General features: G+C 44.9%; 1 long non-coding RNA gene across 1 annotated transcript in view; it reads left to right on the top strand.

Annotated features, from left to right (window-relative positions):
- Positions 1–3574: 3574 nt before the first annotated feature.
- The window catches only part of LOC144316326 (uncharacterized), a 43872-nt gene continuing 28303 nt past the window's right edge, over positions 3575–19143 (top strand). Inside the window, exon 1 of the long non-coding RNA XR_013382217.1 lies at positions 3575–3675. This is a non-coding gene — a long non-coding RNA (uncharacterized LOC144316326). The remainder of the gene's footprint in view (positions 3676–19143) is intronic.

The raw sequence follows: 19143 nt of genomic DNA, 5'->3' as shown, positions 1-19143 counted from the left end.
CTGAAGAATTCAAATCCTTAAATTAACTTCCTTTCACTAGGCCGTAAGATTTTCATTCTCTTGTTCTTGCAATTATTTAGCAAATTTTTCTCAAATCTAGCACTAGTCTACGAGAGGAAGTCACAGTTTTTGCCCTTGTGAAGTCAAATATTGACATACATATTGGGTAAAACAATGAGAGAATTATCAAGGAAGATGATTACTTTAAGTGTTCGACACTGGTGTTCGACGCCCTGCCCTTGTCAGCCAGGGTAGCCACGTGGATAGATCACAGTAATGGGGGCTGGGCAGGGGCATTGCTCAAAGGGGAGCCAAAGTCAGGGTCAGGGTAGACAGTTCAAGACCAATGTACCGATTAGAGACTTCACAGACTGAGAGCCGAGGAGGATGGCATATCCGGACAAGGCAATGAAAGAAGCATATTGAGTCTTTGTTTCCTTTAACATATAGATGTTTCAATATTTTTTATAATTAAATATACTTTCCTTTGTGATTACTTCTATTGCTTTTAGGTTGAAAAAGTTACTTTCCATCCCTACAGTTAGAAAACAGATAAATATTCACGTATATTTTCCTGTAGTTAAGAAAGTATAAAACTGAAATTGGAATATCCAGGTAACACCCTTCCAGAGACTGGGAGAGAGGCAAGTCGGTGCTCAGATGCAAAGCAAGTGTAGATTCCTGGGTTGGGACCACATCAACCAGGACAAGGGTAAGTGAAGCAGAGCCAAGACCACAGCTGAGAGAGGGTAACTTTCAAGGACATCAAGAGAAAGATGGCTCAAAGCAGAGAGCTAGAAGACCCAGGAAGAGAGCTCATGGAAACCCAAGGGGGGGTTTGACAAAAGAGGGATAAAGGCCCACACCCAGTTTAGCAGGGCGATCCACTTAGGATGATGTAGGAAGGGGGACACGGAGGTCAAAGAGGCTCCAGGAGTGAGTTACCCAGAGGGTCAGCTGCTGTCTGGGACTGGCACTGGGTGACGGAGGCGGCTCCGATGTCTTTTCTGAAGGGTTTAGGTGCTCACTGGTGTCTTTCTCTGGGACCTCCTGATTACCGAGGAGCCCAGAGCTGCTCTGACTGAAGGACCACATTATTTTGTTATTAATTAGGGAAGACACTAATTAAACAGTGCAGGAAATAAACATTGTAAAGGACAGAGCTGGGACAAGGGTCAGGAGAACCTAACGGGGTGCATTCAAAAAGGCACTTGCAGGACCCTGAGGGTGAGCATCTCCTTCATGCCTACCCCACTAAGCACATAGATGGATGGACATGTAATGACTATAAGCCCAATTCCAAAAGGAAGATAGGCTTTAAGAAGTCACCTGTCAATTTCAGGGCTGTTAAAAATTTAAAAAGTCGCATAGACTGATAACTTGTCCCAAGACGCATAACAAAACAAAACAAAACTTCTAGAAACACAGTCTATGAAAATTCAGTTTTACCAGTGCCAGGAGAACATCCATGAGAGGAAGTGTATCTGTGCCTTCAGAAGTGGAGATATTGTTATGACCCATCACCTTCTGTGTTCCCTAGAAATGGATGGGAAGCCGGAGAAGGTGATGAGAAGTCACACGATACAACAGCACAATTGTGGAAAGTTACCTGCTAGCTTAAAGGACGCACAATCTCATGTTAATAAAGAGACTCTCTCTGCAAAGCCACTCAGCCCATACAAAAATTGAACTAGTTTTTAACTCACCTAATCAAGGTATTGAATTTTCTAGTGGTATACCTAAATTTTAATCCCAGCTCTGCTGCTGGCTATCTATGTGACCTTGGGAAAGTTACTTCCTCTCTTTGAGACCTCGGTTTTCCCAGCTATAAAATGGGTGGGTTGACTGAAATGATTGCCAACTGTCCCTATTCAACTTTAGCCATCCACAATGAACGAGGTTAAAAGAAGAGGAAAAATCAGAACTCTCCAGGAAAATACTAACTTTGAGATTTAGTATTTCAGTCCTTCAAAGCAGACTATATCTTACATTTACTATCTTGTGATATTTTAAGATTCTTGTGACTCTCCAAATTTCATGCGAACAAAACGCATGGGAATTTCACTCGCCCGGCGTGGTGTTTGGCATTGGGTATGAAGCTAGGATATGAGGGTAGCATGTTATTGTTTTGCACATTTATGACTGCTGGTTGCATTTGTTTTAAACAACTCTGTTCTATTTAGGGAGCTGGTGATCAATAAGGCAGATAATATTTTCATCATATTCCAAAAGACTAATGTTGTGAAGACAGCCTGTGGAGCGGGCTCTGTTTTCTTAGCAGCTTCATGATTTCCTGCAGACTGTCTCCTATCCAGGCTCTGTTCTTTGCTGGGTTTCTCCTCCGTTCCAAGTACCAGAAGAATCAGACCCAGTCATTTGTTAAAGCTAGAGAAACACACACACACACACACACACACACACACACACACGAAGTGTTACTTCTGGTAGAACTAGGGGGAAAAAAAATCATGGCAAGATTTTCTTTTTCCATATTTCCAAACAGTGGGGGGAAAATAATGGAATGTTTGCCTTGAATTTTGTGTTGCTTTGGCTGCAATAAAGAGATAGTTTCTTGAAGGCAAAAATCTGTCTTTTGTCTTATTATTGCCATCTTCAAACACAGGAAAATCTGTTCTAGCTGGCGTTTTTGCATTATTACTTTTTCCCTCAAATCTGTCGTCTGCATTGGTTGTGGGGTTTCTTGACTCACACGTGGATTTGAAGGGTATGGTAAAGAAAGTGGCTGTGACTCATGAAACAGAGCAGAACTTTCAGCTTCTTCTCCCCTCATTGCCTCTTCTTGACAGCGGAGTCTGGGGAAGAAGCCTGGAATGGGCTCGGATGCTGGGGATTCCAGCAGTGGGGATGCTCCCGTCTGTCTGGGGTAGAAGGCTCTTGACAGCCCGGACACCACAGGAGCACCTAGCAGTCTCCCCCATTCTTTTGATAGTCACTTTTGAAACAAACAGAGAGCCATGAGGTGTCATTATCATTTTGTTGATTCTCCTCTGGGAAAATAACTTGATTTTCTATTCAGGCCTATGGTAAAGGTTGGGGGCAGAAATAGAGTGTACTTGCACCCCTTTTCTTAAGCCCTGTCCCCCAGAACTCTCTTAGTATTTCCTTTCTCTTAGTATTTCCTTTCTTATTCCCAAAGTGATGAGGGTGGTGTCTGTTTTGGGAGATGTCAAAATAAGAGCATTCTCTCTCCATCTGAACCTTAAGATCATTGGGAACCAACCCTCTATCCCCACCGCTCCCACTTTTCCCCATTAATAAGAGACTCACCAGAATTTTGACTTGAAATTTTTATACATCAAAAATTAGCAATCCTAGTGGGTACCTTTTTAATCAGATTATTTGATAAGATAGTCTCAAACATAATAGCCGATTCGTACTACTTAGGAATATTTGTCAAGGGAATGGATGAATAAGTAGTAGGACATTACATGGCCCCAAATACTGATTTTGTGGGAAGATTCGTGGGCTCCCCAGGCTGCAGGGTGGACAGGGCATTGTGACTCACGTGTGAGGCACTCCAGGTGAAGCAATGCTTTGCAAGCTGGAAAGAAATCATAAGGCAGGAACAAAGAACCAGAGAAGACAGATGCGTCCCGATCCCTCATGATCCCTCACACCCTGGCATGTGGCCAGATTCAGGGTTTTCAGAAACAGGTAAGAAATTCCACAAAATGAGTTAATTTTATTTTTCCAAAACAAAAGTCTGGCTCAGTCCAAATGAGTTAGATTTGAGGCAGTGGTTCATATTTATTTTTATTTGACTGGAATATGTTTGTTTAAAAAACAAGTCCTTAAGATACATGAAAAGGTCTCAGATGGTCAAGGATTAAGAAGATAGCCAGAGGTCCCAGGACCTTGACTCCCCTTGACTTAGGAGCCAGGATCGAGGAGCAAGCGCCCTCCAGGTGCAGGGTTTTCTGAGACTGTGCTCCTCACAAGCCTAGCTTGGGCTCGGATGTTAGGACAGGGCTCTGGGCTGGCAGCACTTGGTACCCTGGTCAGGCAGTGACTCAGAATGCTGGATGAGTGGGAATAGAGAGGCTGGTTTAGAAGACAGCCAAAATCTGACAGGTTGCAGTTTGAAGAAAGGGACTGGTGTTGGGGGTCTTCTGGGAAGGAGGCGCATGGGGAGGAGGGATGGGACAAAGACTCTGGCCTATTGGCCAATATCTATTGGGTCAGATATTGATATGATTCAATATCTCATGGTGCTCCCTGACAGTGGAGCTCCTTGGCTAGGACGTTTAATGGTTTCTCAGAACACAGTGGGTTCTTTGGAAGTATTCTCAGAACTCCATGCCTCCAAATTGGATTCTGTCCTTTCTCTATGGCTCTTTGGTTGTTGAAATGGTTAGATCCTTTTTGTGCTCTATTTTCTTCCTGTGGGGCTAGAGAACAATTCTTCTCCTCCCACATAAAACTTTAATCTTCACCCACTCGTCATTCATTCATCCATCCTTCAGTTTCGATGAGAGGATATTTCGTGGCCTTTTTTGAGGTTTCTTAGGATCTCTGAGAGAAGAGGTTATGTTAGACTTGATTTTTCAATTAATATTCTGAGGGTCTCTACTTCCTAGGTCATGACCAGAGGCTCAAATCAAAATTAGGGTCACTGGAAAGCAGAGAGACATGTTTATGTCTTAGCTAGAGATATTAGATGCTGAGCAAAAATGACAAATATTTTTCTCTAGCTGGGAACAGATATAACACCTGGCCATGAGCAGAAGCCAAGGAAAGGGGGCTCATGGAAAGAGGTAGCAGCAGAGGGATTGCCAGATTGTTGGTTTTCTTACTTTTTATCCTTCCTAATTCTAAAGCTGGCCTTGGTGTTGAATCAAACATCTGGTAGCCCCACCTCGTACCTTCTAATTATTGACATTCCATGTTTGTGTGGAGAACCAATCCATTTGGGGACAATCAGCTTCTCCAATGGCTTTGGTCTGCACTGGGAAAGGTCATTGCCCCAGGCAGCTTCTGCTTTTGTTTTATTTTCATTAAAGAAATCAAGGTGATAGTTTTGGTTTTTCACCGTGGAAAATTTGGGAAGTACAGAGAGGTAGGAAAGAGAAATTAACGACACTCTGCCCATTTAGAACTCATTTGGCTATATCTCCTTCTGGTCATTATTCCATTTCTTCTCTCCTGCCTGCTGTTTCCAACTGTATACACCTTGTAGGCATTTTGTTTTACAAATTAGGCGGCAACTGAATGTCCCAACTTCATATATTTGATTTTTTCCCCCCTATCCTCCGTGGTCTTATAGAACATGTTTGTTTTGTTTTGTTTTGTTTTGTTTTTTCATACTGCACAGTATTCCAAAGTGTAGTTTTACCAAGATTTATTTAATGATCCCCAACTTTGGACGTTAAAGCTGTTTCTGATTTTCTCCTGTTATAACTAGACCACTTCCTGTCCACTGGTCCTTCTCAGCTCTGGGGCCTGTTTTTGTAACTGGGCTCCTACTTTGTTCTTTGTCATTGAACCTCCACCCTGTGCCCCATTTCTGGGAACTGTGTCCCTGCTCGGTTTCCTGCTCAGAACCTCAGTTCCTTCCAGGGACTAGAGTCCTGTCTCTGAAATCCAGTCTCTCCCTGGCTGGCTCTCTGTCACCTGCTGCCAGACCTGCCGTGCGGGCTGCTGACACCGCCCTTCTTGCCCGCTACCTGACACTGCTGGGGCAACTGTCTGCCTGGTCCCACCCCGGCAGACTTGTCAAATCTTTAGGTCTTGATTTTCCCTGCTTGGGTGTGATCCCAGGCCTTGGATGCCTGGGAATAGAAAGGAAGATGTTGGGCAGAGGCTTGGGGAAAGGGAGGGATGTGTAAGAGTGTGAGTGGTGCGCATGTGTGAAACAGGGGCTGGGTGGTCAGGGTGGCTCATCTTGGGGGAGCAGGAAGCTGGCACATTCGAGATAATTTACAGTTCCCTGACTCACCGTGTTCTTTCTCACATCTGAGCCTTAGATATTGTGTTAACTTGACCTGGAAAATTCTTTCCCTTCCCTTCAGCCCAACTAGAAGACCCTCATCTTTGGGACACTTCAGTGGCTCAGAGGTTGAGCATCTCCCAGAATCCCGGGATCGAGTCCCACATCGGGCTTCCTGCATAGAGCCTGCTTCTCTCTTTGCCTGTGTCTCTGCCTCTCTCTCTCTCTCTCTCTCTCTGTGTGTGTGTGTGTGTGTGTGTGTCTCTCATGAATAAATAAATAAAATCTTTAAAAAAATGCTTATCCTATGGGTTGCAGCTCAGATCAGAGATTTTCTTTTATTTTTGAAAGATTTTATGTATTTATTCATGAAAGACAGAGAGAGGCAGAGACACAGGCAGAGGGAGAAACAGGTTCCCTGTGGGGAGCCTGATGTGGGACTTGATCCCAGGATCCCGTAATCACCACCTGAGCCAAAGGCAGATGTTCAACCACTGAGCCACCCAGGTGCCCCTCAGATCATAGATTTTTTTTTTTTACGATTTTATTTATTTATTGAGAGACAGAGAGAGAGACAGAGAGAGAGAGGCAAAGACACAGGCAGAGGGAGAAGCAGGCTCCATGTAGGGAGTCTGACATGGGACTCGATCCTGTGTCTCTAGGATCAGGCCCTGGGCTGAAGGCAGCGCTAAACCGCTGAGCCACCCAGGCTGCCCTCAAATTTTCTCTCACTTGGTGTTCTTAGTGTCTCTAATTTTTCATGGAGCTTCCAGGCCCAGAGCAACTCCGAACAGCTACTTGATTAAGTAGTTAGGTCTGAACAATGCAGTGTTTAAGCCGTAAGAAGTTAGTAGCCATTTAAAGAAAAACTCTCACAAATTGAAGGAAGTATAGTATTTAAAATTCATTCTTAAGTACCGTGGTTACCCACTCTCGGGATGCACGAGCTGTGGGAGACACTGTTCACTTGCTTAAGCTTTACAATCAGATAAGACAATACATTGAATTTTACCCAGTACCTGTTTTTTTTTTTTTTTTTTTTTTTTTTTTTTTTTTTAACACAGCGACACTAGCGACGCTGTATATACATCATGGAAAGGAATGCCCTGTGATTGAATGTGGATGCATATCCCACCCTGAGTCAGTAGTTCATGCTCTATCTGATGGGTGCTGAATACTGCTGTGACCCCTCAGGCTTCAAATATCCCATGGAGCCCCCTTGAGTTTGTCATGATGGTCTGGACTTCCTCGGGCCCCCCAGCCGGCGGTGTCTGTTTGCCTGTCCCTTCCCCGTTACCTTCGTTGTGACCCCCCACACACGAAGATGGGGAACATACCTGTCTTGCCTCTAGACCACAGTGCTTGGCACAACTGAGGCGCCCAATAAGTCAACTTTGGTGAAGTGGAGGAACAGAGTCCACCAGGGTCTCCTGCCTGGTCTTTATGAGGCAAGGTTGGAGGATTTGGAAGCAAAGTAGCTGAAGTGCTGGGTGTTTGGTGAGATCAAGGACAGCCCTCCCAATTCGAGAGGCTCTGGTGGATGCTGAGGGGAAATAATCAAGGTTACAATGGAGGACGTATGCAAGGGATACGGCGCCAGGTGCTAAGAAGGATGCTGCTGATTACAGAATGAGGTTGAGGGAGTGCGAACCACGATAAGAAAAGCTCAAGGAGAGGATGAAAAGCAGATTGCACAAGGGGTCAAGACAGATAATGAGAAATGCTTCCCGTACATAAGGAATGTCCGCTCGGGGAGGACAGTGGCGGCAGCCCCTCCAAGACACAGCAAAAGCAATTTATTGACAGACACAGTTTCTGAAAATTAAATGGATCTTCGCCTTGGTAGACTCACAAAAGAAGGGCAGAGGACAGATCCCACAATGACACAAATTTCCCAAGGGATGGAGAAGAAATATCGTGGAAGGTATGGAGGGTGAGTGGAGAGGAGAAAAAAAAAAACAACAACCCCTTATTTCCCTAGCATGGCTCTGACCTTCTGGGGCTGGCAAACGGTCCAAATGGGACACCAATTGAGGAAACCAATCTCTTATCGCTGGCCTCGCTGGCCTCAGAGCTGCCAAGTGTTTGGTGCCCACATCGGTCCTCAGGGACTCATTTTGTCACATTCTGTTCCTGGGTCCGAGGTGAGCGGCTCCAAATGGGCTTCCTTGACAAGTCAGGGCAGCGAGAAAGCTGCACTTTTGAAGTCGGTAATAGTGTCTTCCTCGGCTGATTTCTATAAGGTATTGTTTTCCGGCAAAGGAGGAATAAGGGAAATACTTGAACAATAACGCTCTGAGGGAGTGTGTACAGGGAAATCATTATCTCTTATTGTGCCAATAAGTTTCAAGGCAACAAGCCAAGCTGTTCCTACTCCGAAGGAGCCCCGGCTGCTGCGCTGAGGTGGCAATCCGAACCAAGGAGGGGGGCCTCCCCGGGACGCCCCGAACTGTCAGAGGCATATTTGACACCAACTGTGTCTCTCATTGTGATGCGATGGTTTCCAACTCTGTACTTCTAGGAGAGGAAAGAAATCCTCACAAGGAGAATAAAGCAGAGGAGCTGATGTTACCGAGGCCTTATTCTGTGCCAGGCATCGTCATAAACACTTTGTGTATAATCTCATTTAAAGCTCACTAAACCCCAATACGGGGTGGGGGGGCTGGAATTACCTCCGACTGCAGACGAGGAGACAGAGTGGGAATTGTCCCCAGGCCAGCTCGTTTGCAAAGCTTAGCTTTTCGCCAGGAAGTGATGCTGAGACCATCCAGCGGGTCCAGTTAGTCTTCCTGAACTCGTGTGATGCGCCCGGCGGGGTTTTCAGCCTTGAAGAGGCCATGTGAAGAGGCCATGTGAAGAAGAGTCAGATGTCCTGTCCCCTGCATGCCGAGCTGGAAAGAAGTACAATTTCAGTTAAACTCTGAGGGTGTGGCAATATTATTACAAATTGGAAAAACCGATCAGATGTTAGAAAAAAAGGGATATAAGTTCATAGAACTACATAGTCTTAGAGGAAGAAAAGATGTGGAGATTTAGTATAATCCCCTCCCCTTTAAAAAAAAATTAAGGGCCATGTGGTTGTCACATAGGTGACATAGAGACCTGTCTCCTGTGGTCTGTATTCCAGTGTTTACAATGAACTTCTGAACTAGTTTGTTACTCTCCACCTGCCTGCCTAGTGCTGGAGAAGGAGGGACCAGCCAAGTCTTCTCCCCACCACCCTTAGCCAAGGCCCTGTGCGTGATAGGGAAAGATGACAAGCAGGAGGAAGCCCACACCAGGGGACAGTGTTTATAGTGGCAGTCTGTCACTTGGAAGAGTTTTAAGAATAATACAATAGCAATAACAAATAGTTTCTTGGAGATCCTTAGGTGGCTTAGCAGTTTGGCGTCTGCCTTCGGCCCAGGACATGATCCTGGAGTCTCGGGATCGAGTCCCACATCGGGCTCCCTGTGTGGAGCCTGCTTCTCCCTCTGCCTGTGTCTCTGCCTCTCTCTCTCTCTCTCTGTGTGTGTCTCTCATGAATAAATAAATTAAAAAAACAAAAAAACAAATAGTTTTTTCTCTCAACTTGTAGAAATGTTGGTTTCGTGTCAAGGGTTGGCAGTTCAAGGCAGTTTCTCATTTGCATCCACATGCTTTATGTCTAGTTTGAGTAAGAGATGTCTAGACTCATCTGGCTTTCCTTCCAGTTTGTGTTTTCTGATGCTTAGGGAAGGTTTTCTCAATCCTTCCATCCTCTGGTCTTGTGGGCTCTGCTCAAAGGAGGTAATTTTGACCAGGATCCCAGAAATCTTGCTTCCCACTGCTATCCCCAAATGTCTTCTACATTCCGAAGTCTTGTGCCAGACATGCTGCCTTTGGGGATTCCTCTCTGGGCTGAGTTTGTCATCTCCCTGTTAAAAATGAGACTTTTAGAAGGGTAAGTGTTTGTGTGACTTAAATGAGCAGATCTTTTCACAGGAAGTGAGACATAATGAAAGTCCCTGCAGCATGGAGAATGGCCAGGGGGAGGTGATGAGAGTGTGTGGAGGCCTAGGGTGAATGCAGCGAGGTCCTCACAGCTCACAGAGGCCAGAACCCCTCAGGAAAAAGGCAGTGGGTTCCCTTGGCTTTTGTAAGAGCATCCGTACTACTTCCCTCTAGAAGACATCCTCCTGGTAGCCCAGTGAAGAGTTAGCATGAGGCCTCCAGGGCTGCTCCAGGGCTGTTCCAGGAGCCCAAACGTCAGAAGGTACCGAAGGGAAATAACAGTTGGAAATCAGTATTCCACAGTGGCGACAGGTCGGAGGGTCCACTTGTGGATTACGTCAAAGGCCACCAGGGTATGGCTTCCTCATGGAAACACAAACCTGGACAAAGGCACAGACATGTTTAGACTTCTAAACATGTTTTTTCCTGATTATAAATGTAATCTCTAATCATTGTAGAAAAAAGCCAAAAATATTTTTAAAGATTTAATCAAACATATGCACAGCTAATATCTTCATGGTTTTCTATTATAATATATATATATATATAGCAGACAGCATATATGGTAAAATAAAAAATATGTCTATAAGATATTATATATTGTAGTAAATGCAATACATATAATACATATTTATTGTATAAATACAATAAATATGTTGTAATAAAATATATTATATAGATTATATGTAGATTATTATATAATAATCTCATATTTATATTTTTAAATTTATATTATACTATATTATATAATCTTGTACCTTGCTTTTCAATTAATATTGCATTGAGAATTTTTTTATGCTTTTTTATTCATGTAAAATTATTTCACTAATATAATTTTAAAATGTTTATACATATGATATGGGTATAACAAAATTCATTTGACTATTTCCCCATTGTTTAGCATTTAGGTTATCTTCATTTCTAGGTGCACAAATATTTGTCAACATTTCTAATCTTGTTTTTTAAGATTAGATTCATAGGCCTGGAAATATTAAAACAGAGAACAGCAGTTTGTTAGTATATGGTAAACAAAAAATACGAACATGGGGAGAGATTAAAAGTTATAGGGAGAAAGGAAGGAAAAGAAGAGGAAGAGGAATGGAGAGAGAGAGAGAGAGAGAGAGAGAGAATAAAATCCTTAATTCTATCCAAAGCAGGCCCATCTCTAACATTTTTGTGGGCTCTGACAAGATTATAAACGAGAGCCCACATACCATATATCTAAATATTTAGAAGTCATAAATCCCGCTATTTAATTAAATATGTTGTATCCTTATTGTTGTGACAATCTGAAAGTTTGGGTTCACATTTAGAGTTCAGTCGGAGAAGGACAAACATTATATGTTCTCATTCATTTGGGGAATATAAATAATAGTGAAAGGGAATATAAGGGAAGGGAGAAGAAATGTGTGAGAAATATCAGAAAGGGAGACAGAACGTAAAGACTGCTAACTCTGGGAAACGAACTAGGGGTGGTAGAAGGGGAGGAGGGCGGGGGGTGGGAGTGAATGGGTGACGGGCACTGGGGGTTATTCTGTATGTTAGTAAATTGAACACCAATAAAAAATTAAAAAAAAATAAATGTGACTAATTTAGAATTAAATGTGTGACACATTTAGAGTTCTAAATGGGAATCCTTGAAATACCAGAGTGTGGTAGCAAGAGGAGAGATGACCTCAGGCCCTGGGCACCTCCTTTCTTGTCTCAGCCATGACTCCAGCCTTCATCTTGAGGGCCCATGTACACATGTGTGGACACTGCAGTCCCAAGTGCAAGTGCCACGCACACCCCTGCAAACAGCTTCCTCCTGACCACCTCCTTGGGTCCTGGGCATGCGCACCAGCCATATAATCCGCCCTCAGGGAAAGGGAACGAGGAAGAAGCTCTTGGGGTCCTAAAATGGGAATTCCAGCGTCCTGCATCCTAGAAGGAGGATAGGCCAGGGCTTCAGGTGGGTTCATCTCTTGGGCCTTGGGAGTCCTTGCCCCATAGAGGGAGGTTGGAGAAGGGCCAGAGTGAACCCTTTAGATGATGGGGCTCTAGGAAGGCCCAAGCCTACGGGTGGTATAGCTCTGAAAAAATAAATAAATAAATAAATAAATAAAAAACCAGAAATAAAAGTTGGGAATTCATCCTTTTAGATACTTTTCCACACCTACACCCACAGATAGGATTATTCTGGGTGAGCTATTTTATAATCATCTTTAAACACCAGAGATGTTGTGAACCTATTTCCAGGTTACTACATGTCCGTACACGAACACCTTTATTAAGATATTGTGAAGTGTCTTCCAGTTTTGCCGGCAGTACCTTGTTTTAAAACCATACCCTGTTCAAGGTGGAACATTTTAATGTTTGTTTCATTGTTGATGTATTAAGCAAAGATAACATTTACTGTTGATTCTTAGTCAGATTGAATGTGTCTCCATACATTCATGAACTGGCTTACTTTCTCTTAGATGCGTTGTCCCTTCACGTCCTTGGACTGTTTTACTGATAGGCATCATACAAGTGTTTCAGAGCCTGAAGTTGGGAGAAATGAGGTGTGTGTGGTGGGGGTGCTTGTGATGGATGAGGTGTTGAGGATGCCCCATCCCCACTGCTGGTCGCAAACTATTGCTTTGCCCTTGAGTGCTGAGACACGGAGAGTCCCCAGAGGGCCACCAGGGGAACTAGGCGTCTGTGCAGGAGCTGGGAGGATGTGGGGCGGAAGCACCTACTGTCAGCGATACGAGATCTGCCTCCACAGAGGAAATGCTGTCGACTTGTTTCCTGACCCCGGCCATCTTAGAGTTTCCTATATAATGATTCAGTCCTTCTCCCTCAGGAAAATATAATTTGGCTTGTGACCTTGAAGTTTATTTGGATCAGGGGAGGTGATTATGGTTTGGGACACACACCCCAACCCCCTCTCCCCATCCCGGATTGCAGGAAAACAATACATGACATTTGTCGGCTGACCAACACGTGCAAACAGTTCAGGTAGGAAAACGTCATTCCCTGAGGGTTAACTTGCTTCGGACAGATTTGTTTGTGCAAAGACTCAACACATCAGGTCAGCTGGAGTCACCTGCATTGGCCAGTGGGAGAAACTTGGCCCCTTTCCTGTTTGGGGCCCATCTGCCAGGTTCATTGACACAAGTGACATCCCAGGGTCTGAAGCATGTCCTATGAATTCTTCTTGGGTTGCCTGTTGGGGTTGACACCAGAAATGCTCATGTAATGTTTTGTATTGCTTTATGTATGAAATTTCCCTGACAATAGTAAATAAAGTTTCCTTGGGACCTGATCTCTGTCTCCTTGATTCTTATTCAGCTCTGTTGGTGGTGGGGCCAGAGGGGATGCTCCTTCCCTGCCTTGTTTTCTTTCATTCCATGAAGGTTTCATTTGTTTAACACCCCTGGCCTTTCTCTCTGCCTCCTCATTCACTTCTTTCCAGAAGAGGAGGAATGGCCCATCTACCTGGTCAACCTCAGAATTCCTTCTTCCTTCTAGCTGGGTCTAGCTGCCCACATGAAGGGTAGGTTTTGCTCTGCCCCTCCATTCTCTGGGCTTTATAGGACAGGCTCCCCATGTGTGCCCATTGGGGCAGAGGTGGCGGAGGAATAAACTCAAAACTGGAAAATTATCCAGCCAACTCCATAGGACCTGCAACTCACACCTTAATGGAATATTTACTAATGAGTATTTATCAGAATGCTTTTTCTCCATGAAATGATAATAAGGGTTATTAAGGAAAGTAAAGGGGTTTGTAGTCATGTGAAATAGAGAAGAACCATGTTAAACAAGGTTAAACTGGTTTACATCCTGCAGGACTTCTTAGAGCGTTAAATGTACTCATGTGCATTTTGGATCTTGTGGGTATGCTGGAGGACAATGGTATGGGACAGCATATAGCCCTTGAGACAAAGTTGCTCCCCTGGCTAAAACTTGTGTGCCTAATTTCTGTCTTAAAGTCTTTGGGGTTTCTCAGAAACCATAGTGAAAGGCAAGGATTTGTAATTGTAGCCATCAAGCCGGAGTCTCACCACAATGGGAAAATGCCATTACCAGCATAGATATGAAATCTGTGGAGGGAAGCAGGTCCATGGCATTCACAGAACAAGCTCTTTCCTGGAAAAAATCTGAGCAGTACAGGGGCTGGGAGATGAGGCAACATTCCTGTGATGAATTTCTGCCAAGGCCAGATGGATGGACCAGACCACAGATAGATGCAGAGGAGGAGGGAAGACTCACCTCTCCCTTCAAGATGCTTTAAGCTGAGTGAGAAAATCCCTAAATCTGTGGTTCTCCAGGTGTGGGCCCTGGGCCAGAAGCATCAACATCCCCTAAGAGCTTGTAGGACATACACATTCCCAGGCTCACCCCAGACCTACTGAATCAGACACTCCAGAGCTGGGGCCCAATGATGTGGTTTAACCAGCCTCCAGAGTATTCTAATACATGTGAGGGTTTTAGGACCCTTTGCTTTGTATAATACCCAGGTCTGCATTCTGATTCAGTAAGAGCCTCACATCCCACATTTTTACAATCAGTTACTCTGGTCGCTATTAGTGTCAAGATGAATGGTATAAATGGAAGGGCCTCAGAAATTGGGGAAATGATGTGGCCCAGTGGGAAGGGCTGAGGATCATCCAGAAATTCATCTTGTTTTCCTCATCTGCAAAGGGACTAAATGCTGCCCTGAGTGGCTTCTAGTACTATATAAACACTAACTGAGACATATAACTAAAGTTGCTACAGAGATGTAAGGTGTTTCACATGTGCAAAGACTAGTATTAAGTCAACGTTCTTTGAATCAGGCTTTGGCAATAACTACAGTCTCAGTAAAAATCCAAAGTTGCTTTGGATTCAGGCATCACTTTTACACTGAGACTTTACCTTCAAATAACCACTTGGGTTTTAGGGAGGACATTGGGAGATCTTTCCCTTCAACATAACATTATGAAGTCTGTTTGCTTTGGCAAAGGAAGGTGTAAAGGTGTACAATATTTTTATCAAATTATTCTTGATGTAATCTTAGCTTCTCCTTTAGAGAACAAGAAAAAAACTATATTTTCCACTCTTTAATACCATTTTTCATACCGAGCCTTCTGCAATGAGAATTGAGGAAATCAACACACCTTTCCCCTGGGATGGTGACTGTCATCACTCTTGCATTTTCTGCAATTGCCTAGATTGCCTGTGTCATCAGCAATTATAACTCATTCTCTCCCAACCCACTCTCTTCAACCACCCAAGAAGGCATTTGTTGGGTAGACTTCATCAAGATGTCAGCACATTTTCACTCAGCTAGTCATTATTATGAATGGCGGAAATCTGCAAAATTGCCTTTATGAGTTAGAGGACTTGGTGGCCCCTGGATGGAATAACTTTTGAGATAATTCTCTCCATCCCCAACTGCACCACCCAGCATCACTGTGCTGGGCTCTCCACCCCACGACTACTCCTCCTGCAGGCTCATCTTTGTTACTTCTTATTGTCCACTATGAAAAGTTAGTGCAGTCATGACCTACCTCCTTGAGGGGGTTGGACTTTGGGCTACAGTAAGCTTAGAGTGACAGGCAGGGTCAGAGTACGAGTCTTGGAGCAGGGTTCAGGTTCTTGTTAAGACAAATTGGGACAAAAAAATGGGAAAAGTCCAGAAAGGGAAAGAAAGTAGTGAGCTTTAGACTCCTGCCACTTATCAACTTCATGAAAGACTATCTCTGGCTTTATTTATTTATTTATTTAGATTTTACTTATTTATTCACAAGACACACACACACACACACACTCAGAGGCAGAAACATAGGCAGAGAGAGTAGCAAGCTCCATGCAGGGAGCCCAATATGGGACTCGATACCAGGACTCCAGGATCACTCCTTGGGCCAAAGGCAGGCACTCAACCACTGAGCCACTCAGGTGTCCCTATCTCTGGCTTTAGAACCCATATGACAATTGGTTGCAGCCCATGTTACAGGAAAAAAAAATGTGTCTATTGGGCTTCCTCTTGCTTTCATATAGATTCTCTGATGGTGATTCTAAAGGCAGGGAAGATCTACTTGTAAACAAAAGTTTTAGAGATAACTCTAAGCTTGTGACATGTAAAGCTACAGTGCCTCAATGTCTCTGGACAAAGCACAAGAAGGCCAGGTGCCAGACAATGGATGCCCACCTCACTTGCCCAGGTGGGATTGCTCTCACCCAGCAAAGCCATCCCTAAGGCCAGTGTGGTTGGCTTACTTGTGAAAGCTGGTTCATATAGGAGCCAGTTGAGCTTGATAATCCTTTGTGTTTCACCAGATAAAGAGGCATTTTTCACAGCTGCTGGGTATAAATGTCCAAGGCAGGAGGGAATTGGCTGTTTCTAGGGCTGAGTGGAGGAAAGATCTTTGTATCTTAGGTCAAAGATCAGTGAGGGTCTCTCTAATCCTCATTCTTTCTGGACATGTGTCTGTTCCTAGCCAAGCTCACCAAGTCACAGAATCATTGATTGGTCTGGCCATGTTTGCCCACATTTCACTATAATAGCTGAAGATCTGCCTCCTGGGGAAGTGAAATGGCTCACCCAAAGTCACAGAGCAAAATATGTCAGTCCCAGGAATAAAATCTGGTCTCCTGATCCCCATTCTAGTTCTTTCAGGAATTACATGGATGTGTGGATACCCAGAGTAGGAAAGACTCTCTCATGCCCAAGGGGGTATCTTTTGAGAGTCCATTGTACCAGTTTGGCCTTTCCAGAGGGTGATCCATGGAGGGCTAATAACTCAGCTAAGAAAATTTAGGCATTTAGGGGCAAGTTAACAGCACATAACCTAATTGTGAGAGCCACACCTTAGATAGCAATGCTCCTCTATTGTGAATCTTCTTTCTGGCTTTTGGTCAAAGTAGAACTCTGGGGGTCTCTTTGTTAGTGGAAATTAATGTCTCCCTCCACCATATTACCAGATGTTTTGGATGTCTTATTCTACTGCCAGCTGTGCTTCAGCACTATTCTCAGTTTGCATTCTTGGAGGGCAGAGATCACTTCTTAATCATTTCTTGGTTAATAGAGGTTTCCTTTTGGTTGGTGGTGAAGGGAGAGGGCTGGAGGAAGCATCCCACATGCCCCCAGAAACTTCACCACATGGGACCCAGGGTTAGGGGCAAGACTTGGATCATTCAGCCTGAGGAACAAGGGCTTACAAACCTTTGGGATTGTGACCCACAGGAGGAAATGCATTTTATACTGTGTGTGTGTGTGTGTGTGTGTGTGTGTGTGTGTGCGCGCGCACGCGCGGACATTTAAAAAATCTAGTGAAACAATACCATTCCAATGTGTGATGCACTAATATGTTCTATTCCTTTCTATTTCGTTAAAACAATTGTTAGTCATGACCTGGTAAATTGAGTCTTTGTTCCGCTGATGGGCTGCGACCCCACGATCTGAAAACCACTGCCTCGGAGAACACACCTTCCTGTCCCTCTGAAACAGCATGGGGGCGTGGGAGGCTGGGGGTAGGGGAGCTGGAGCTTTATGTAGCCCAGGCGGGCTGCTCTGGGGGGCTCTGGAGCCAGGAGCACATGGAAGGAACAGTACTGGGGCTCTCGCATTGGCCAATGTCCTCATTCTGTGGATAAACAGAAGACACGAGCCTTCAGTGCCTGCAATCTGCTACCTTTCAAGAGCTTTCCAACTCAGCCTGAGAGAGGAAGGAAGGAAGGCTTGATTATAAAGAAGCAAGCAACCTCCTCTGCCCAGAACGCCTCTAGCACTCGCAGGCTGGATGTGGCCAAGGCTTACTTTCACCATCAGGATGCCCGTTAAGAGCAAGACATCTTGTGGAAAAGCCAGGAAGAAGGGACAAATGATTTGGTGGCACTCAGCCCCCAGGCAGTTCTCCTCCCTTACTGGTGCCTCCCTCCATCCCCGCATGCTCCACAGAACGTGCCATCTGGGGGCCTTGATGCAGGAGATGGCTGGGATTCTGGGAGGCGGCTGAGCTGCTGCTAAGACAGAATGTGTCCCTGCGAGAATGTACACCGAGTCCAGGGGAGCCATCCAGCCTGCCTCCCTTTGAGCCTGGCTCTGCCAATCTCCATGGGGACTGTGGAGAGAGAGAGCCACTCTCTGCAAGGGGTAACTTGGAAGGGGGAGCAGAATGCCACCTCAAAGACTGTTCTGGGCTAGGGAGAGGTCACATGATTAAGAAAAGTTAGTTGGTTAGTTGACCAACTCTAGTCCCACACCCCAAGTGAACAAAGTGCCCCTTGGGTCAGGTGTTTAAAGGAATCCTGTTACATTATATGTCCTCCCCACTGCCCCACTGCAGGGGGTAAGAGTTTGGTAAGGACAGGATTGGAAAAGCAAAGGGCAAGCATGGTCCCAGCTTCTAAGGAGCTTACAATCCAATCAGAAAAAGGATATTAAAAACAGAAAGCTATTTATGCACAGGACATGAGACAAAGTAAGCAAATGCTAAGTGGGGCAGAATGTATATGCTGCAGGAGTCAGGAAAGGGAAGGTGTGTGGTGTGTGGGGGCTGAGCAGCCAGGCGGTTCTCATAGAGGCCTGGGTGGGAAGGATGAGGGAAGGAAGCAATCCTAGGGGTGGGGCCACAGGGGAAAGGTCTAGGGGTGGGGAGAAAGGAGACTATGGTGTTGGGTGGCAGTGCAGACACGGGAAGGAGGCCAGGGGGTCACACTGGAGGATGAAACAGTCTCTGCACACCCTTGATGTTTGGCTAATAAATGTCCTGGGGGAATTTAAAATCTAGATTCTTAATCCTTTGGTGGCATACATGACACATGCAGTGGGCAGACATACCATGAGGTGGGTACCAGAGCAGAAAATGGGTACCTGTAGTAAGGCAGCCACTGTAGGATACCTGATGGGACTGGGCTAAACTTCCAGGGCTTGAGGCCACTGAGAGTCTGAATCCCAGGAGGACAGATCTGTGAGTGGCTGCAGAGCATGATGAGTAGGCATGGTTCTGGAAGCAGACAGGCCTGCATGCATACCCTTGCTCTGCCAACTTTGCACCATGAGATGCTGGCAACATCTGTGGGCCTCAGTGTTCTTGTTGGCAATAAGGGAGGCAGCACAGTAGTCCATCTGGGTCATCCATCAAATATGGATGCGATGGGTCTGGCACATACTTAAGCCCTTGCTTTGGTCTGAATGTTTGTGATCCCCTCCCCTCCACTGCCAAATTCATATGCTGAAATCCTAATGTGATGGTGTTTGAAGGTGGGGCCTTTGG

The sequence above is a fragment of the Canis aureus genome, chromosome 6 (genome assembly GCF_053574225.1).
Source record: "Canis aureus isolate CA01 chromosome 6, VMU_Caureus_v.1.0, whole genome shotgun sequence".
NCBI lineage: Eukaryota > Metazoa > Chordata > Mammalia > Carnivora > Canidae > Canis > Canis aureus.
The sequence above is the reverse complement of the archived record's forward strand: the minus strand, read 5'-3'. Positions and strand labels throughout refer to the sequence as shown.